Consider the following 22,435-nt stretch of genomic DNA (forward strand, 5'->3'; position numbering starts at 1 on the left):
AAACTACCAGTATATAGCAGACTTGACACATTCTATAATTCCAGTCCAGAACCTTTAATAGGCATATAATCAAGAAAATATATAATTGTTATGTTTCTTCTTTGGTTTATTAGAATATTTATTTTTATGTTAATAGGCATTTTGAGTAAAATTATTTATTGCTGGCTCAAAATAGCAGTGATACCTCATTTGTGTTTCATATCAATACCTCAATGATTCTTGAAGTGTCCTCAAAATATAATTGACAGTTGATGAAGAAAATGCACTAATTAATTCCCTTAAGATCCTGGGATGCATATCATGTAGAACTGGTGATTTGTATAGATTTAGTCTTCCCTTGTATTCTTGCCAGCATTTCAATGCCATTTCTGACAACAAGAACTGTCTTTTCATCCCTGGAAGAACAATTCAGAGATTTGAATAAACTGTAGAACACAGCAAGAGAACATAGCGGGGAGATTTCATGCCAAACAGGAGGAGATAACTAATTTTGCCATGAGGTTTTTGTGAATTTATAATTTAAGTGTGTATGAAGAGACTTCTACAATATGAATGAGGAAATAAAAGATATAACTAGTTCTTTTCTACAGAATATGCTGACGTGTAAAAGCAAAGTTGTAGGTATAATTCAGTTGTGAGCATATTATTTTGTTTTACTTTTTTATTCATTTCACTAAAAACAAAGTTGTATAGTAATGAAGCCATTCTAAGCACTGCCTGTCAATAGTTCAGATACCAACTAAGCTCTGTACTAGTATAATAATATATGTTGGTGTAAGAACAGTGGCGTGGGGGAGGGGAATGGCAGCTGGGGCAAAATGGTGCCAGGGCCTCCCATGGTGCCCCCTGTGGTGCCCCACCCACTGCAAAACCTTTTCCCCCCACTTACCTGAGTTCAGGTGGCTGCAAAAAGCAGCCAACTGGAAAAGTAGCCTGGTAGGAACTACACTTCCCAGGAGACCTTGCAAGCCTCACAAGGTCTCCTGGGAAGTGTAGTTCCCACCAGGTAGGTGGGGGGCATGGGGGGCACTGTGCAGGCACCATGGAGACACCATGGGGGTGTTGTGGGGTGTCGAGGCCCAGCCACTTCTGGGAAGGTGGAGTGGCATGGGTGGGCCTTGGTGTGATGTGTGCACGCTACCTGGGCAGGCCTTGGCCTGGGGGACATGCACACATCACACTGAGGCACAGCCATGCCCCTCCTCTTTCATGGAAGTGTGGGGGTGATTTTTCCACCCCCCCATGTGACTTCCACGGGGGTGCCTGGGGCATTTGTTCCTGGATGCCCCCATGGCAGCTACTACACTGTATAAGAGACTCAGCAGCAATTTTGGAAATACACTGGCACCAAAATGTGCTGGTACCACTTTGGTGGCAGGCCAAAGTATAGATTTAGGTGGTGTCTTCCTGTAACCCCTTCCCCAGTGTTTAATTTGAATAAACTTTGCATAACTAGAAAAATCTCAATAGACTGCCTTGACTTCATTGCAAAGCATAACTAAACAAAATTGTCAGCGTTTCACATTTTTTCCAAGCACTACATAAAGCCTTGCCAGTTTAACCATAACTGTAATTCTCTGGACTTCTGTTAGGTACAATAAGAACACATAAAGAGCCAGAGTGATATAGTAGTTTAAATGACACACAGAAACTACAATCTAGAGGGGGGAGGGGGGAATCAGTGTTTGTAGCCGGCATGGGGCCGCACAAGTGCATTTGACCACCCCACCGGCATAAGTGGCACTTATGCCAATGCGGATGGCAAACTGGGAGGCAGACAGGCAATATGCAACTCAGTGGACAGTGGACATATTGCAGACAAGCAATATGCAACACCTGCTGCCTGAAGAGCCATGGCAGCATGAAGTTGGATCCTGATGCAGTTGGAGATGGACTGGGAGTGTTTCCAAGGGTTGAGTTTACTTTAGTCAGCCTCCGCCAGACTTTCAGCCTGGGAGCACTTTCAGTGTAGCCCTTGGACTTTTGGGTAGTGTAAGTCTGTTTTGGACTATGGAGGGCTTTCAGACAGCTGGGGCTTTTCAGATCTTCACTGGCTCCCCGTGCTATCTGGAAGCTCTCTGGATGTGGTGCGGTGGTGTGTCCACAATGGCCACTGTGGCTTCTGAATTTGGTCGTAGAAACTGGGAAATTCAGGTTCAAATCCCCACTCAGCTTTGGATGCTTGCATAGTGACCTTGGGTTAATAATACACTCTCATATTAACCTATCTCACAAGGTTTCGTGAATATAAAATCGGGGATAGAAGAATGAAATAATCTGCTTTGGGTTGCTATTGAGTGAAAAGCAGGATATAAATGAATATGAGAGGAACTTTGATAGGAAATTCCACAAAAAACAAACTTTGATCAAAAACAGGAAACAAACATAATTACAACATATTTTTAACACAGTTCTAAGCACTATAGGTATTCCACTTTAGGTTACAAACATCAGAGAGAAGCTTCTACTCTTTCATCTGCAGATGAGAGATAAGCAAGGGAAGGAAATCAAGCTGTGATTGAATAGTCTGTGTGCCCCTAAGTACATTTTGTATTTTCTCAACATACACACACACCCTCAACAGTTTCCAACAGTAAGTAGGAAAAATCCATACATACCAACAATATACTGTAATTCTGAGCTAAGCCACCATGACAGTGGGGGATATGGGAAGTGCAATCACATGCCTAATGGCCACTGTACTCTTGAACGTAGCTACTGCTACCGCAGGCCAGACACTTGTAGAGTTTGCCCTGCAGCAGGATTCAATTGTTCCTCCTTTACTGTATTCTGTATCCGAGCAGCAAGCAGGCAGACATTAGAGCAGCGTGCACTTGTTGGCTCCATTCATCTCTGGGTGTCACGTGGAGACTGGGTTGTGATTTGTCTGGCTGTGATTGGCTGGGTTGTTGGTTGTAGAATTGCCTTGGATTCTGGTGATATAGCTATGCTCTCCACTCCTCAAAGTGGGGTCTTTTTTTGTACTTTTTTTCTATTTTGCCTAGCAAACAGGATGCCAACTAGTGGTTTTAGGGGTATAGTGGTGCCAGCACTGCATTGATGTTGCTTTGTTAGGAAGAGTCTACCAGATGAGGAAACTTGTTAAGTTTCCTCATATGGTACTCACATGAGGGTCTTAAATATTTTCATGACAGAATGAAGAAATGTGATATTATTTTCATTTATTATAAATTTTTCTGGTTGTAAATGTTCACATCCATAGGAAAATGTGAGCTGTACACCAGAATTTATTTAAATAATATTAATAGTGTTGTGCTATGTTGCAAGTTTTCTTCTTTTTGTCCTGATCATTCTTTTCCTCTGAAACAGGTGCTACAAGGCATATAGAGCTTCCACCATTCCACAGGTTGGCATTCTACCATTCCATCGGTTTTTCATTCAGTCTCTGCCAGTTTACTTCTTTTCAGTTTTCATTCCACATGAATGTTACCTGTGCAGATCTCATCATTTCTAGTGTGGCTATTAAGGAGTTAAAAGAGGACCCTTCTTCCTTCTCTAGTAGCAAAAACGTTGGTTGGATCCAATACTGTATCTTCTCCTATCTTCCAAGTGACAAGCACTTTATAACAATGCATGTCTCTAAGCAGCTTTCAGTAGTCAATGAAAGTAACTTGCCATATGATGAGATCTCACTATACATTGTGATGCTTACACATTGCAAAAAGACAGGAAATGCAAAGCGGACCAGCAGCAACACTGATTCTATGAAGCAGAAGTTCTGTCTCTTGTCATATATATTTCTGCTTGAAGTGCTCTTGTTGAAAGTGCAGGAATACAAATACTCAGGTAAATCTGCCTCAGTAGGAAAGATCTAACCTTCAAAATTTGTTACATCTTCGTAGACTAATTAATCAAAACTGATGAAGTACTTTTATTTGTTGTTCTTCTAATAGTTGCTGTTAAACAATCTTGTTTGTTGTTCTGTGAAAATAAGATTTATTTATATGTGTTGAGCTGTTCAGTTTAAAGGGGTCTTTAACAGTGCCATGAGCAGAGAATACTCTGTTTTGTGCAAAATATTACCTTGGTCTGTTTTTAGAAGTGATGAGAACTGGTAAAAGTAGATTGTTGTTTTATTTTCTTTCTCAGAGAGAGAATGAAAAAGTGGAACTGAAATAATCATACATAGGCTAAGGAACCAGCTGAAGAAGATGAAAAAAGCATATAATTGAAATCCAGAAATGATTATCTCCATAATTAAAAAATGAAAAAGTATTCAAGTAGCTTAATAGAAATTGCTAAAAGACCTACCTTATGTTCTAATGGTCACATGTGGACTCATTTGTGGATGTCTAAATCTGGATCAGACCCACACTGACTAAAAGTATATAGTTCTGCAAACCTGGAAGACCTTCCAGGTTAGCAGAAAAAAATGAAATAAAAATATACATTGTGGGGGAGGGAGTTAATTCTCTCCAAAACCAATAACATTGCCTGTGCTTGCACAGCTCTTATATTCCTTCATCCACCATTCTGCAGAGGCAGCAAAACTGAAGGCAGGTGGGGGAGGAGTAGCTGCTGCTATTGAAGGGATCAGGTAAGCATCCTTGTGGACTGCTGAGGACTGCAAATATGACAGAGGGCTTGGTAAGACACTGCTTCTGCCAAGACAGCAAAGCTGGCAGGGAGACAAGTGAGCTGCCACCACCGCAACAAAGAGCTAGGGAGCTTCCAAAGAGATTGGGTGAACAGCCAGTGGACCCACCATTACAATCATGGGGAGGGGAGGCAAGTGAGTCACTGTCATTACAGTGGAGAGGTTGGGTGAGTGACCAGGAGAACTGCTGAAAAGACGAGTGAAACAGCTGGGAGAGCTGCCAATGTAATGAAGTTGGTGGAGGAGAAGTAAGCCACACTGTGGAAGAGAGTGATGGTAGGCCAGAGAGAGAGAGAGAGAGAGAGAGTGGGGTCACCGAGAAAGTGATTGGGGGGGCAACAGAAAGAGTCACAGTAGATGGACAGAAAGTTAGATGGTGGGTGTCAGGAGGATGCTTATCGAAGTGAATGGAGTGCATTCTTGAATTCATGTAACTCACCATATATAACCGATCAATGCCTCTTTGATATATGTAACCAGTCTGCTATATATTACCACTGCCACCTGCGCATTATTACCTTGACCTGTGATCCATGGCTTTGCATGCTTTGTAGTGAATTAGGCTTCTCCTGTATTGCCTGTCCCGTGAGAAAAGAGTTACTACTGTTTTCTTGGTGGCTCCTTTGAAATCTGTTGTTGATCTTGGGGCAGTCTTGGTTCCAGAGGCTGCCTCTGGGAAATTGGGAGGGGGGATTCTTGTGGGGATACATGAGACTGTAGATACCAATTTATTTAGAACTGGTTCTGCTAAGTATGGTGCTTGAATATGTCATCGATAAATGCTGCTGATTACAACTTCAGAGTCTGTTTATTGGCTTAAGTTTCCAAGACCTAACAGTGGCAGAATGAAAGAGAGAGTCACTGAGAGAAATTGGGAGAGAAAGGAGAGAGGAGAAGAACTGAAGATAGTGGGAATATCAAGGCAGCTCCCACAAGTTTTTCTTGGGTTCCCATTTGTGTAATTTTAAATTATATAATGTGGCTTAATCAGTCTACTAAACTGAAGACAAATAGGACACTTAACTAGTCCAAACATGGTGGTTCATTTATTAGCAAAAGTAGGTCACAACCATATAGCATAACTGTGTTGCAAGCACTTCATGGGCTGTTTGTTAATGTCCAAATTAATTTAAGTGTAAATTGCACTGTTCTAATAAACATTTCTTTGTATTGTCGAAGGCTTTAACGGGTCGAATCACTAGGGATGCTATGTTGTTTCAGGTCTCTATGAAGTTTCGTTACAGCATCTGTGGCTGGCATCTTCAGAGGATCATCTGATCATCATTCAGATGATCCTCTGAAGATGCCAGCCACAGATGCAGGCGAAACGTCAGGAGAGAATGCTGCTAGAACACGGCCATACAGCCCGGAAACCACACAGCACCCAAACATTTATTTGATTACATTGCAGTGTGGCATTCTGCTCAGAAACAATTGGTTGGATTATATGTAGTGCACATATTCACATTTTATACTTCCGGTTGTTTAGATTATAATCTACTGGCAAGTTTCAAGTCCTGATGAGCTGGGTGAAAAGAGCACAAAAATTTCTTATATTGCACTTGTCGATTTCAATGCAGCTTCTGCAGGATGCCTTCCCTGTAAATTCTGCCCTTAATGTGTTGCAGACTGGGTTAGTTTTCTTTTCCATTGTTTATTTATTTGATCAGCCTACATCTTGCTATTACCCATTCAGTGATAATTGATCAAGCAATTGCATTTTAATTGTCTTAATAGAATGACTCAGTGATTTATTCGTCTTTGTTTTGTTTCGCTGCAGAGGCATAATCTTTGCTCAGATGGTTAACTGCCACCCACTTTGAATTAATCCCTATAGAATACACAAAAAGTTAGTCAATTTCTTCCTTACCAATGTTTAAATTGTTGCACTAGTTACACCACACTAAACTTTTACTTTTCCAAATAATTTCTGGTGATGAATCTTCATTGTTTCTGCCTTCCCTTCTTTTTCTGTATACCAAACATTTAGCTGATAAAGAGTTCTAGCCAATTCAAAACACTGCATACTCTAGAATATTGTCATTGCAAATAGATACATTTTATTAAACTATTGTTTCTGTATAGAATTTTTGTAACATTGTAACATTGATCACAATTCTGGGCAGCCCAATCCAAAGGAGTGTGGGGGATTGTATCTAGGTGATTGAGATGCATTCCTAGCACAATGTAATTGTTACAAGATATATATAATCAGCCTGCTATATGTTACCACTGCCATTCTGGGGTACTCTTTCCTTGATCTTTATGGCTTCACATACTGAATAGATAACTAGGCTTTCCCCTGACACTTTGGTGTCATGAGAACTGGGATTGTTTCCATTATCTTGTGGGGGCAGGATGCCAGGTGGTTCTCTATCTCTATCTGTCACCGACCTTGGGTTGCCTTAGCTCCAAATTAACTCTTTATCACATTTCTTGGGAAAATGGGAGGGGGGGACTAATATCGGAATAAAGAGGATAGCAAAAGCCTGGTTCGCCAGAACTGGCTTTGTCAAGCTGGGTGCTTTGTTGCCTATCAATAAACGCTATTAATCAACAATACAGAGTCCATTTAGTATTATTATTATTAATTAATTAATCAATCAATCAGTTAAGTAAGTAAGTAAACTTGTATACCGCCCTCCCCTGAAGGGCTGAGGGCGGTACACAACACAAATACAATTAAATAAATAAATATGCTCCATACATTTAAGTATTAGTCCCTGTTAAAATACAGTGCTCTAATTACATTGCATTACAGAAAGCAACAGATGGCGTCCAACAGCTAAAAACTCCCCTGAAACGGGGACAGCAGGGCCCCTGCTGTTATAACAAGGGGGGGGGGCGCATGTCAGCGGCTGGCCTCCCCAAAAGGCCAGTGGAACAGCTCAGTTTTACAGGCCCTGCAGAACTCATTAATGTCCCACAGGACCTGGACAGCTGGAGGGAGAGTGTTCTACCAGGCAGGGGCCAGGGCCGTAAAAGCCCTGGCCTGAGTGGAAGCCAGCCACATCGTGGAGGGGCCGGGGACCACCAGAAAATTGGCCTTTGCTGAGCACAGAGACTGAATTGGGACATATGGGGTAAGATGGTCCCGTAGGTACGAGGGTCCCAGACTGCGTAAGGCCTTAAAGGTTAATACCAACACCTTGAAAATGATTCAGAACTCAACTGGAAGCCAGTGCGGGTGGCGCAACACAGGTAAAATATGATCTCTGATGGCACCTCCTGTGAGCAAGCAAGCCGCCACATGTTGGACCAGTTTTAATTTCCGAATCAGACGCAAGGGAAGGCCCCCGTAGAGCAAGTTGCAATAGTCTAATCTGGAGGTGCTTCGAGGTTCAAGACCTAACAAAAGCTGAAGTTCACCTGCACCCAAAGGGAGTTCAAGTGGCATGGAAAGGGAGGAAAACAAAAAAAACCCTCTACTATGTCTTATTCTCAGGGGATGTCTTATTTTCGGAGAAACAGGGTAGTTATCAGATTTAAGTATCCAAAGATTTGCCCACTTCCACTATTAGAATATAAGATTTGATTAACCAGTGCCAGATGTCTTTGTTCTCTGTGTCTTCTTCCTGTAAGGTCAAGAATGACTGATAACAACTCTGCCCTGCATTTCAGCTCCCTCTTACATGTCCAGTCAGAGATACCATTTTTCCTCCCACCCTGATCAATTTTTTTTAAAAAAAAACTACAGTTCTGGAGAGTGTGAAAACTTGCACATAGTTTTGAGTAATTTAGGGTGGTCTTAATAAAAGGTATATTATGTAAAAAAAAAGTTTTCTTTATGCTTGCACAATTATTTCTGTGTTGTTGACTATTTTTGGGTTGTTACCAGTATCTGACTGCAGAGTAGCTGTGATCTGCACACTGAATGAGTTTGCCAAGTAAACTTCTCATAACTGATTTAAGTGATACCGGGGAGCCAATCCCAGAACTAGTTATGGGTATGGCATATGTCCTAAGATCCGTTCAAACTCATTGGAAGCAGCACAGTACATTTTTATTAATTGGTGGGCAGATGTTATGAAATAGTATGAAGACATTGCGCATAGCCACATTGGTTGGCTGATTTCATCGTTTAGAAAGGGGTAAGTTGTGGGAAGAGGGAGCAGGTTGTGTTTTGTTTTGCAGACAAACACATGAAGTTGTTCTATGTCTTTCAAGATAAGACTGGCCTTGCCTTGCCCAGAACCATGCTGGAAACAGTGAGAGAATCCTTGCTTTTTGCAGAACCACACTGCACAGATAAGACTTGCACACTGTGTCTTTGGATGATGGAATGTACTAACAAGAATGTCAACTGAAAACAATGGAAGCTCTCTAAGGGATCATTGGATATAATGGGAGTCACAAGTGTCTTGGACAGGAATGACAGATCATAGAGTGAAATGATGGTCCATAGGAATAAAAGGAACAAGCAGGACTTGTGGATTCCACAAAGACTTGTGGAGGCATCTCAATTCCCTGTATATATCTTCCATACTATTTCCTATTTCCCTCTTCCAGAAGTTTCCATAGCCTCTCCCCTTTCCTGATCCCTTCTCTCTTCTCTCCATCCCCACCAGCCAACCTACTTTTAATTACTCCCGAGTCTTCAATTTTATTTCCAGATTCTCTCCAGGAAAAGTTTCTCCAAATTACAAAAGTTGTGTAGTGGCTCTTTCCACCACTCTCCCAGTCCATGTCTAAACAGGCCTTATTCAATCAGCTTATTTCCAGGAACAAGGATTGCAACCTCATTCCACTTGCAGAGACCATATGTAACTAGTTTCCTTGTTTTTCTTGATCTGTTACTTGATTTATAGGAAGCTACAGTCTATGCTCCTTTGCAAAACTGCACACACAGACAAACATATTGGTGGCTATAGTTGGAAATCATTAATGGGAATACTGGAAGTTAGGATCTAATTTAAAACTAATCCATTTTGAAAGACATTCATGATAGATATAAATTAGGTTGCAGAGAAATGAATCATGCCTGTGTGGCAGAATAATTTGGCTGTAAGACAATGTACATACGTGAAAGCCTACTGTCTGTACACACTGTTGTGCAGCCACCCAGTAAAGTTTGATAAACAGTCCAACAATAGCAAAAAAATAAAAATAAAATAAAATCAGCAGCATATTCAATTCTGCCAATTACAAGATTATCTGAATCCATAGGAGTCTGAGCATCCCTGCTTCTGAGTAGCAAAGTGGCTGTAGGTTCATGCTTGTGCAACAAGTTCCCTTTGACAGAAGCAACCCAGGGAAATGAAATATGATTTTTTAAAAACCTCATCCTAATCCTGCCACACGTGCAACAATTGAGAAACTGAGAAAAATGAGATTAGAGTCCCTGAGAGAAGTAATTATTTTCTTTTCAAGGACTTTTAATGGCAACAATCTCTATTTCCTATTTTCCAAATCTGCACTGAGAGCCAAATCAAACAAGATAACTGGAAAACCCATGATTGTGTTTGACTGCATTTGTCAATAGCTTCCTGGAAGATCCCAATTCAGATCAGTTTGGTCTATAACATAGGAAAAGAGAAAGAAAATTTAATGTTTCCCCTCAACATCATTGCGCCCATCCCTAAAAGCCCTTCAAACCACTGGCGTAATGCCCATTGGGCAAGGTGGGCAGCTGCCCAGGGCATCACCTTGTGGGGGGCATCAAAATGCTGGGTTCGTTTTTGGGTATTTTATTGGTTTTCCATTTTTGGCCTGCAGAGGGTGCAGTTTTTAGGCTAGCGGCACCAAAATTTCAGCGTATCATCAGGAGACTGTCCTTATGCTACCCCCCCAAGTTTGGTGAGGTTTGGTACAGGGAGTCTAAAGTTATGGACTCCCAAAGGGGGTGCCCCATCCCCCATTGTTTCCAATGGTTTGAAGCAGGGGCGTAACGAGGCAGCCCTGGGCAAACTGTAGCCCTGGGCAAAACCTGAGTTGTATGCCCCCCCCCCCATGGGCGGCCACTCCACCATGACCAAAATTTTTTTTGCACCAGGACATTGGTGCCTGCAGGGGGTGCATTTTTAGACATATCAGCACCACGATTTCAACATATCATCACGAGACTGTCCTTATGCTACTCCCCAAGTTTGGTGAGGTTTGGTTCAAGGAGTCCAAAGTTATGGACTCCCAAAGGGGGTGCCCCATCCCCCATTGTTTCCAATGGGAGCTAATAGGAGATGAGGGCTACAGTTTTGAGGGTCCATAACATTGGCCTTCCTGAACCAAACTGCACCAAACTTGGTGGGTATCATTAGGGCAGTCTCCTGATGAGACCCTGAAAGTTTTGAGACTGTGCCTTCAGAAATGTGCCCCCCACAGCCTGCAACCCCCATTGACAGCAGTGCAGAAAACTCAATGCAGAACAAAGATTCTTGGGCAAATTTCTAGGATGTTCCTGCAGGGGGTGCATGTTTGGATGTATCGGCACCAAAATTTCAGGGTATCATCTGGAGATGATGGCACCCCCCTGCAGGCACCAATGTCCTGGTGCAAAAAATTTTTTGGTCATGGTGGAGTGGCCACCCATGGGCGGGGGGGCATCAAACTCAGGTTTTGCCCAGGGCTACAGTTTGCCCAGGGCTGCCTCGTTACGCCCCTGCTTCAAACCTCACTGGAGGCAATTATGTCTCTCCTAACAAAACAAATAAAGAAATTTGTACCATATGCTAAAGTCAAACTTTCACCCAAAATATTTTTGGCCATTAACACTACAAAGAAATTCTTGGTGATTTGGTAAACCTAACCCCCCCCCCCACACACACACACACACACAAGCTGTATCAGCTGATTTAAAAAAACAGGTGTATTTGAAAAACTGTATACACTTGGAGCTGAAAAGCCAAATAACATTTTTAAATCACCCTCCCCCCATAACCATTTCCCAAGTCAACATGGTAGCCAGTGGAGTGGGGGAGAGGGGGAGAGAGAGATCTCCATGCCAAATCTGAAAATAATCTATAATTTTTATCAGTGCTCATGCCTACAGAATCGGACTACTCTAGAAATACCCTCATGCAATATACTATCTCGTTGAAGGCAATGGGTTTTTCTGACCTGGATAGTTCCAGGCTAGCCTTGCCTTGCCAGATGTACAGGGTTGTCGCTGGTTACTAATTAAATGGGCAACCTTCAAGAAATACTAAAGCCATGACTAGGAGGCAGACCACCTCAGAACCTTTCTTGTCTTGAAAACCCTATGGGGTTTCCATAAGTTAGCTGTAATTTGACTGCACATACACACATTCAATAAACACACATTTATTTATCTGTTAAATTTCTAGCCCTTCCTCAAAATGGGGTGGGCTCAAAATGCCTTAGAACAATTTTATAACAAAATTCTTAAAACGTGTACTTACGTCCTTATATTACTTGGCCCCCTAAAAACCATTTGATTATAAGACCAATCAAAGGAGGAAACAAACAAAATTATAAATAGCATAAACAGTAAGAGAAAGAAGAGAAAGAAAGGGAGGGAGGGAGGGGGATGAAAAGGAGGGTATCTAAAATGGACCCCATTGCTGCCCTCAATCATAGGACTGATGGAATATCTCCCTCATACAGATCCTACGAAATTATACAGATCCTACGAAATTGAGACATGTTCCACAGGGTCCAGGACTCATTTGACAGAGCATTCCACTGGGCTAAGACCAGAGTTGTAAGAACTCTGGCTCTGGTTAAAAGCAGCCAAACATTTTTCAAGCCAGGGGCAACTTGTAGGTTATCACTTGCTGCACATAATACTCTTGCAGGGGAGAAGTGTACTGGGAGAAGCTGTCCCAGTACACTGGATACGAAAGTCCCAGACCATTTGGGGCTTTAAAAGTTAACACCAGAAATTTTAACCCCATCCTTTAGTCCACCTGGAACCAATGTAGCTGACAGAGCACTGGTTGGATGTGTCCCTGTGATGATCCATGTAGTTCTATTCTGGACCGGCTGAAGTTTCCAAAGTAGCATCACTGCTGGTTGCCCTGTATTGAGTGAGTGACATTAGTCTAGCCTGGAAATGACCATTGCATTGGTCATTGTGGCTAGGTTACGATGAGACAGCTAGAATGCCAGTTGCCTGATTTGATAAAGATGGAAGAATACCAGTTTGACTAAATTCATGACCTGTGTCTCCATAGAAAGGGAGGCATCCAGGATCATGCCTAAATTCCTGATGATCAGTGCAAGTGTTAACTGTACCCCATCCAAACTTTCATTTGTGCCTGCCTTTCACACCAATGGTGATTCCAAGCAGTTGTCCTCTCTTCCATTTGATCTTCCCAGCAACTCTGGGAGGTGGGTTAGTTTGAGTGTGTGTGACTGGCTCATCAAGCAAGTTTCCATGGCAGATTGCAGATTTGAACCTGGGTCTGCCAGATCCTAATCTGGCACTCTAACCACTGTAGAAGCACTGGTTCTAAACTACACTCACCCTGGCAAATGTTTGAACAACTTGTTCCGGACCATTTGTGAATCAGTGCCAGATTAGGGCTTTACAGCCAAGATTTCTGGTCCAAATCTTTTTTATATATAAATTAGATTATATATTACTGTTGAATAATATACATGCCTTAGAATATTGAAAAAAATGAAGCTGCTCAAAGCAGAATTCTGAAAAAGTGGAACAAAAATATTCTAAATAAAATCACTATACAGCTCTTAGAAATTAAAAAATGATATACATTCTTGTTTTATTTTAATATACATAATTAAATATGATTGTATTACCTTAAGACTAACTGGACAGCTCTTGATCTGGTATAATGATGCCTAGGGATAACTCACACATTCCTTTTGCTTTTCTGACAGAAAACAGCATGTGCCCCAAAACTATAATATATGAAATAAAGTAAATGCCAATGTCCTAAAAAGAAGACAAGAGTTCTAATTCAGAAGTTATATTAATACATTAAATTACATTTAGTTTTACAAAAAGAGAAGCTTATAAATCCTTAAAAGCTTATCAATCCATAAAAGAAATGAATGGGTTAAATGGTATGCCAAGTATAATAGAGTAAATCAGAGCTAAAAAGTCACAGGATTGGGGGATTCCAGCCCCCAGTGCTACTGATGGGATGCCCAAAGAGCAGTTTGCAGCAATCACCAGCAATGCTGCATTGGCGCTCCCTTTCCAGAGCTTCATGTAGGAGCACTTAAGCTGGTAGGAAGGAGAAAGTGATTCTGGTGATAACCTTTTAATCCTTTTTGGGAGTAAATATGAGACATTTCCTTAGCAGGGAGCCTCCCTGCTCTTTTTTCCTCTGACATTAGGAATGGTTCTCACAAGAAGACACTTGCGTAAAAGGGAGTTCTCCTGCTTTGGATTCCCTGTGTCTTAAGCCAATTGAAAGGAAAGCAAAGGTCTTTGTGAAGACTGAGCTCGCTGTTCTAATAATCCTTGTATCAACTGCTTTAAAATATTCAAGTGTTTAATGTTAATAACTCTGCACAACACTTCTACAAAAAGTCACTTGTCTGTCCGTGACAGCTTCTGAATGTGGATTTTACTTGGTTACACATCAGCAACACATATAGCAGAGGTAACGAATCAATTCAGGTTTCTCCCCCCACTCCCCATTCATGCCTCCTCCAAAGCCGCTTGCAAATTGCTGCTTTGTAGTTTCTCTGCGATAGAGCAGTAGGACCCAGGGGCCTGTCACAGCCACCAATAGAAGCTCATACTTGGATCTATTTGTATGCAATGCCTTCTGCTCTGCGCATTAATGGTAATACAGATAACGGGTCTGAAAGAATTCTCATCTGAAGAAGGATTTGATTTTCCGGGGTTCTTGATAGTGGAAAGAAATCCAGTTTCATCCTTCCTTTATGGTGAAAAGTCTCTCGGGCAGTTCGCCTGCTTGAACTCAAAGGTGTGTGCGTGAAAGGAAAGTTGCGAGGACTGTGTGAAGCATGGAGCTGCGAGTTTTCTGACAGCCTGCTTATCATTGAGGGTAAGTGCCTGAAATGTCTGCATTATTGAGGTTTTTTTAGAGGTTATAGTTATATTGAGTATGAAACAAACCATAGAGTTTTTCTTTAATTACACATAGAAAAGAACCATTAAAACATAAAGCACCCAGTGCAAAGCCAACAAGTTTCTTTGCAGGTGTCTCCGGACAAGCTGTTGTTATTGTTATTTAAAGTTACCAGGTTATTGAGGTGATGATACTACAGCAAATGGTAACGGACAAGTTGAAAAGCTCCATGGAGGCATGTTAACAGAATCTTTTGGAGCAATTTCCACTGTGCAGGGGTAAGCAGAGCGAGAGAGCCCGTTCCTCTCCCCCCCTCCCCCTTTGGCTGGTTAATAGACTTTGGATTTGGAGAAGCAACTTTACAGGAGCTGATCCTTCACTACAGAGCCGCGTGATGAAAGATCCCCCACTCCTACCCCATGGCTTTCCTAACACTTTGCAAAACAGACAGCAGCGTGTGTGTGTGTGCTGCCGAACTGCATCGGCTCCTTTCTGTCTTCCTTTGAGATGTGCTCTTCTTTCTCTGGTTCACCCCCTTCATCCTTTTCGGTAAGAATTTTTTTCCCAAAATTCTATTCTAAGTGATTGCACAGGAAACTTACGGCTTTTAACCCTTCAAGAACGTATCAAGGAAATCTGCTCTCTCTCCTTCCCCCTCGACTGAATTTTGCTTGCCAGTCAAACCCCTTTGGTAACTAGGAAGCATATTGCAGGTGGGGAAGCCGTGCAGCGCCTGCATTATTGATGAAAGGCTCCCTGGTGCTGTTGCTGGAGGCAGACGCGTCCCTCTCCTTTCCAAAGGCTGGGGCGGCTCCGCGCCTCTGCTCTTGTCAGCCAGAAGCGGGACTCGTGTTGCTGCCACTGCCTAACACAATGGAAGGAGCCCCTTACAAGCTGGTGCAGGGGGAGCGAATAGGAGAGAGCTCGGCGGCTCCGCTGCAGTAGCAGCTGTACTGTGCTGCTGCTGCAGTCAGTGACGCAGCCCTGCACTGTTTTCACCCTCTCCCCCTCATCACCATTCCCCATCCTGGGCTGCATGTAAAGAAGCCACATTGTGATGCTCCAAGGGCGAGGGGCTGCCCTTTCGATCTCCTTCCTGCTTCCGCAGTACTCTCTAAGGGAGAGACGGATAAATACACTGAGGCCGGCGCCTCTTTTCCTCCGTCCCAGCTTCTTTTCCGCCGAGCCCTCCAGACTCACTGAGGCACGGGCCAAGTTAACTTACTAAACGGAGAATCGGAAAGGCAGAGCAGCCCTAGAAAAGGCCACGCCCCCCATAGCCACACCCATTTCCGGCCATGCCTCGGCAAGGGGGAAGAACTGGCTTGGGGGGGTTAACGAGGCCAATTTTTTCTTGCATAAGGTACTCTTTGGCAATATTTGGCTGGTCTCGTGGGGGACAATCCAGGGCGAGACGGGAAGGGGTCTGATTTCGAGCATAGCGGGTAACAGCGTGCAGTGGGTCTCATGTCTAGCGCGCGCCCACACGAGGAGATGCGGGTCTCTTGCTTTACGGCTCCTGTGCAGCTGGCCTGACAAGAGGCTAGAAGCAGTCTCCTATGTCTCGCTGGGCAGCCCGCTTGATGGAAGCTGGTGGAGGGGTGCCTTTGCCACTTCCCTTCCCTCTGAGCTATAGGAACAGGAAAATAGCCTGAATATTATATTTGATATAGAAGAATAAGGGATCTATATAAACTTAAAATCAAGGAGTCTCTCAGAAGTAAAAGAACCTGTCAGCAAAGGTACAAAGTTGGAGGCCATTATTACTAAGTAAGTTATAGCATCCCGAAACAGGACTAGGACTCTAAACACACCATCTCCTAGAGTTCAAAGTATATCCTCAGCTAGATAGAGGAACTTAGTTGGTTGATTGATTGATTGATTGATTGATTGGATGTATATCCCGCCCAATCACCGAAGGGAATTAATAAATACAGATGTCAAATACAAAATGTTTAAAGGTTAGAAGACAGGTAACATCTAATGAGATAATTAAAATGTGTTTTTTCTATATTTTAATGAACTCTGAAATGATAGTGAAATTTATGAAACGGATATATGACATTTATTCTATTTGAATAACATTATTCTATATGAATAACATTATAAGAAGATGTTTTTTGTGAATAAGATGTATGTAAAATCATTTAATCCTGGAAGAGGTTACTTTGCACCATAGCCCTGTTCAGGCATGCTGGAAACTGGATAACTGGTTTGAAAGGCTGAAAATAGTTTTATTGCCTGACCTATGGAAAGGAACTATCGTAGCAAAATTTGTTTTGCTAGCTTAGCGGAAATTTGTGTTTGTGTTAAATTGTTAGACTAACAAAAATTAGATTTTATGGTGGAAGGTATGTACACAAGAAGATCATGACGTATTCATTTTGAAAGTTTAAGAACCAACATCTGTGACTGGGAAATAGTGTCTCTAGCATAGAACACCCTGTTTTAGAGACTGAATCTGAACAGTAAAAAATCCTCTCTTTGAAACCTAAGTCTTTGGAATTTTCTTTCTGTCTTTCACACGTGACTGATCTGGCCCAGAAAGGGGTTTTCTGGTCCAACAGAGCAGACATCCTTCTCGGAGGATAAGGGAAGCTGCTGGAGAACCTTCGCTGCTTCCCTTCCCTCTGAGTGGGCAGCCTGCTCGGAGAAGAAGGGAAACGGGTGGAGTAGTGCCTTTGCCATTTCCCTTCCCTCTGGGCAGACAGCCTGCTCATTGGAGAAGGGAAGCTGCTGGAGGAGCCCCTCCACCCGCTTCCCTTCCCTCTGAGTGGGCAACCTGCTCAGAGAAGAAGGGAAGCGGGTGGAGGGGCACCTTTGTCGCTTCCCTTCCCTCTGAGCAGGCAGCTCACTCAGAGAAGTAGGGAAGCGGGTGGAGGGGCACCTTCGCCACTTCTCTTCCCTCTGAGCAGACAGCCCGCTTGGAGAAGAAGGGAAGCGGGTGGAGGGGTGCCTTCGCTGCTTCCGTTTCCTCTGAGTGGGCAGCCCGCTTGGAGAAGAAGGGAAGTGGGTGAAGTGGCACCTTCACCGCTTCCCTTCCTTCTGAGTGGGCAGGCTGCTCTGATAAGAATGGGCAGATCGCTCCGAGAAGAAGGGAAGCAGGGGAGGGGAGCCTTTGCTTCTTCCCTTCCCTCTGAACAGGCAGCCCACTTGGAGAAGAAGGGAAGCAGGTGGAGGGGCGCCTTTGCCGCTTCCCTTCCCTCTGAGCGGGCAGCCCGCTCGGAGAAGAATGGAAGAAGAAGAGTTGAATGTATATCCCCCCCTTCTCTCCTATAGGAGACCTATAGGGGCCTACAAACTCCTTACCCTTCCCTCCTCACAACAAACACCCTGTGAGGTAGGTGGGGCTGAGAGAGCTCAGAAGAACTGTGACTAGCCCAAGGTCACCCAGCTGGCATGTGTTGGAATGTGAAAGCTAATCTGCATTCCCCAGATAAGCCTCCACAGGTCTGGTGGCAGAGCAGGGATTCAAACCTGGGACATTTCCCCACTGAGAAATTTAAGCCAGATACAGCCAGTTTTCAAAAGAAACAGCACCTTTTCATCACGGTTTCTCCGTGAAGACCTCAATGTCTATCACAGTTTCAAGCAATGTAACACTCCCCATGAACATGCGATCTTCTCGGCGGGTATGTTCTTCCTCTTCCTGATTGGCTGTTGGGGTGGGAACTTTTTTAAAAACTTTTTTTCACACAGCTACATCATTACGTAGATGTGTAGACAGAATTTCCCTGCCTTTTGTGTGGCTATTGTGCTGGAGCAGGAACACTATACTGCCCCTGATTGAAAATTCATGTTATTCTTCTCGTTTTTAGGTTTGAATAGAGCCACGCATAAATAATTTATCAAAATCATTATACCGTAGCTTCCTATTCATGTACCTTAGTAGCCATGCCCAGCGCGGCACAAAATAAAGGCTCTGCGCACAGCCCACTGCGCTCTGATTGGCTGGAAGGTTTGAAGGGCAGGAAGAATAAGCTGCATCTGTCTTGTTTGTCCCCACTGAACTGATTTTAGAGCATGATTGGGAAAAAAGATGCACTTCAATGCAGGTTCTGAAAAAATGCGGGATGGGGGGGGAGTGCATATCAGAAACAGGATGAATCCATGTTTGGCACTTAAGTGGTGGGGAATTCTTGCTTAAACCATGTTTTCTTGCGTGAGTATCACACACTAAATTGACCGTGTGGAATCAACCCTGGTTCCTCCAGATCAGAGTAGACCTGCTCTTAACCACTATGCCACTGCCATTGGAAACGGGTGGAGGGGTGCCTTCACTGCTTTCCTTCGCTCTGAGCGAGCGGCCCACTCAGAGAAGAAGGGAAGCGGATGGAGGGGTGCCTTCGCTGCTTCCGCTCCCTCTGAGTGGGTAGCCCGCTCAGATAAGAAAGGAAGCGGGCAGTGGTGTACCGCTAATGGGGACATGGGGTAAGGTGCCCCCCACGTGACCAAACAGCATGCGCTCATGGACATGGGTAACCCCATGTTTCCATTAGCAGTATGCCACTGCCATCCCTCCTCCCTTTGACTGTTGGTGGGCTGACGGTTTAGCTGTGACTTCCTGCCTCATAAGAAAACACTTCTGGGTAAAAAACATGATAGCCAATGTTTGACAGTCCATCACCACAAATGCACATCATACTATCTGTACGTATCTCAAGAAGCCAGTAATCCCCCCCAGTTGTCAGATAAAGCAATATGCATGAAGATTGCCCAATGCACATGTGTTCCCCTGAGCAATTAAGCATTGAATGTTCACAACTGGCTTCCACAAATACAGGATTTTAGGAAGGGGCTCCCAAGACATTTGCCAGTGTGTGACTGATGGTTTTCAGACCCTGTGAGAGTTTTTTTTTCTTAATCTGACATTGGCTCTAATGTTTGGAGTGAATGAGTGAGGCTGCTCATCCTTCCGGTAGAGGGATACCAAAGACATATGAAATAATAGCAGGGCACCCGTGCTTCGCTATGCATACTTCATCACAGGCTCTCTATGAATTTTGGGGTGGTATTCAACATACTTCTTTACAGCCTGTTTGTGAACTTTGGGGTGATATGCAGCATATTTTCTCACAGCCTGTCTGTGGACTGATGGGTTTGTTTTCACATATTTTGCAGCAGCTTCCTGTAGTTGTCTTTTTCTAATGCAATGTGTTATTGCTCTCTTTCACCTAGTGGGCTCCAAAAGATGTAATGTGGAAGCAGCCATTGTATTTTCAGGATGCAGAAAGGAAGTGTTCTGCCATTGGATGCTGATGAGTGAGGAGGCTGTGAAGAGGTTCAGGGTAGGGTTGAAGGGCAGGGAGCTGGACTGTACCGCCACTGCAGCACATTATTGGGGACTTATCCCGCCACTTCAGAGCACGACACCAGGCACAGGGTGAGCGGAGGCTGAGAGCAGTAAACTTGTCTGCACAGTAATCAATCTGATGTCCAGAGGTGGGATCCAACCAGTTCTCACCACTTCTCTAGAAGTGGTTACTAATTTTTTCTGAGTGTCGAGAAGGATTTACTAAAGCAACCTCCCTGCCCAATAGGGACTGGAGGTGAGTGTGTGCGCCGCCGCCACTGTTTGAATCCCACCACCATCGGAACCTGTTATTAAAATTTTTGGATCCCACCGCTGCTGATGTCCATATGCAAAACCCGACAAATTTTTAGTAGTCCAAGGTGATAGTGCGGTTTGTAATCTGTTTTGATTGTATTTGGCTGTAGCGGTGTTGTTAACATGAGGGTGGGTGGAGGAGTACTTTTTCACAGCCTGTCTGTTAACTTCAGTGTGACATTCAGCATGCTTTTTTGCAGCCTGTTTGTTGAAACTGGTGGTGTTTAACTGTCACCCTTAGAATGTTCATGCAGCATGTCTGTGGACTGTGGGGCTGGTTTGCCCTTAGAATGTTTGCGTAGATGGCCAGAGATGAGCAGTTAAAACAGTAAATGTGTAATGACTCAAGTAAAACTGAATATTTTGAAAAACCCTTTCTTAGTGGGCACCTAAACCACAATGAACTGGTGTGCCAAATTTCAACTTTGTAGGTTTGGTGGTTTTTGAGTTTTTTTGATGAGTCAGTCAGTGAGTGGTATTTCACGTTTATAGATATAGATTGTTTTGGAGGCTGCTATAGAATTAGACGGCTGGTCATCTCCAGGCTTTTAAATAATATGCTGCATGTGTGAACAATAATAATAAATAGAAGAAAGTGAATTTTTTAATGTGACAGTGGGCTGCTTAGCTTTATTTGCTTCCTCAATGGATAGTACTGTATGTTTGAAAGAAATTGTATCAATCCAAAACTGGTTTTATGTCTGTGACAGAGAACAGTGACCCTGAAGTAATCCCCAAGTTTTCAATCAAGGTATACGATCTTAATTGGCTAGACCACTGTGTAAATAAAGTGAATGTGTTCTGCTTTTGGCAGTATTCACACAGAGATACAAATAGCATGATAACAAAAGTAATTCTGTGGTATTTGCACTTTCCACTGATATTATGCATGCTATTTGGAAATAAAGTTCTCTGTATTCAAGATTTCAATGAGAAGAGAAAATCTGTTATGTGGCACCCAGACAATATAGTAAGCAGAACTAGAACCAGGACTTGGCAAGACAGGATAGGATAACTTTGCCTTTGGAGTCCAGAACTCAATGTTAGAAAGGGCAGGATAAGGCCTTGCCTGCTCTTGTGCAGTTAATATCAGTTTGAATGGAACAAATAGACAAAGTGATTATTTTATTTTTATTTTTACCCCACCCATTCCCTGAAGGGCTCTGGGTGGCCACAATAACAAGATGATACATTAAAATTCCAATAAATAGATAAAAACAATAAAACAGTTTAAAACAAACTAACTTGACCACTCAGACTCCAGATGGAGACTCAGCTTTGTACCCACTCCCCTGGGAAGCCAATGAATGATGTAACTACTGACCCGGCTGGCCAGCAGGGAAAGCCCAGCGGAACAGCTCTGTCTTACAGGTTCTGCGGAAACTATTTAGGTCCCGCAGAGCCCTGGTCTCAAATGGGACCGTGTTCCACCAGGTAGGAACCAGGACTGAGAAGACCCTGGCCCATGTGAAGGCCAGCCAGATCACTTTAGGGCCAGGAATTTCCAAGAGGTTCCCACCCAATGAACGGAGGAACTTGCTAGGGCAATATGGGGAGAGTCGGTCCTTAAAGTATGTGGGCCCAAGACTGACCATAGCCTTAAAGGTTAGAACCAATACATTGAAGATAACCCTGCCTGCCAGTGCGCTAGGTGACCAGTATACCAGCAAAACAGCCAACCTCTCCGGGGAGTCCCAATGGAGGCCTAAACACTCTGTCCCCTTAATCGATGGGATGGGGGACATCCAGAAGGAGATTGAATCCCGAATGACCATTGCCACATCTCTCCCCTGGCCCTGTGTCCATGGTTGGTGGGCAAACATGGAGCCCGCTGAGGTGAGTTCATTGAGGGCGACAGTCTCACCATCCCTCACCCAGGTCTCTGTGATGCATGCAAGGTCCACTGCTTGTTCCTCGAGAAAGTCATGGAGAACAGCTGTCTTTTTATTAATGGACCTTGCATTTAACAACACCAACTGCGGAGCAGAGTAAACTGCTCCAACCCCACAATTAGTATAATTAATTAGTATAATTAAATCATTATTTAGTGCCAGTGGAGCAAAATGCTGTTACAGTAACAAGTGAAAGGGTTAGAAAGCAGTTCTAAGTCATTCTATTCAGAATCCCGTTGAAGTGTATTTGGTGTGGCTTATTCCCAGGAAAATGTTTTTGGGATTTTTCTGTAGCAGTCTTAAACTGCTAATGCAATGAAGTAATGATTCCAGGGATTATTTTTCAATTTCT

At 43.4% G+C, this 22,435-nt stretch overlaps 1 protein-coding gene across 9 annotated transcripts in view; it reads left to right on the forward strand.

Annotated features, from left to right (window-relative positions):
• Positions 1–14,316: 14,316 nt before the first annotated feature.
• ROBO1 (roundabout guidance receptor 1) overlaps positions 14,317–22,435 on the forward strand; it is a 669,323-nt gene continuing 661,204 nt past the window's right edge. For 5 of the 9 annotated variants that reach the window (XM_048495370.1, XM_048495373.1, XM_048495374.1 and 2 more), the window contains exon 1: positions 14,317–14,559. The gene's annotated coding sequence lies outside the window, so the exon portion shown is untranslated. Of the gene's footprint in view, positions 14,560–15,928; positions 15,947–22,435 lie in introns of those variants that run through there. The other 4 variants (XM_048495376.1, XM_048495380.1, XM_048495379.1 and 1 more) reach the window with 2 other exon arrangements.

This window comes from Sphaerodactylus townsendi, linkage group LG04 (genome assembly GCF_021028975.2).
Source record: "Sphaerodactylus townsendi isolate TG3544 linkage group LG04, MPM_Stown_v2.3, whole genome shotgun sequence".
Classification (NCBI taxonomy): domain Eukaryota; kingdom Metazoa; phylum Chordata; class Lepidosauria; order Squamata; family Sphaerodactylidae; genus Sphaerodactylus; species Sphaerodactylus townsendi.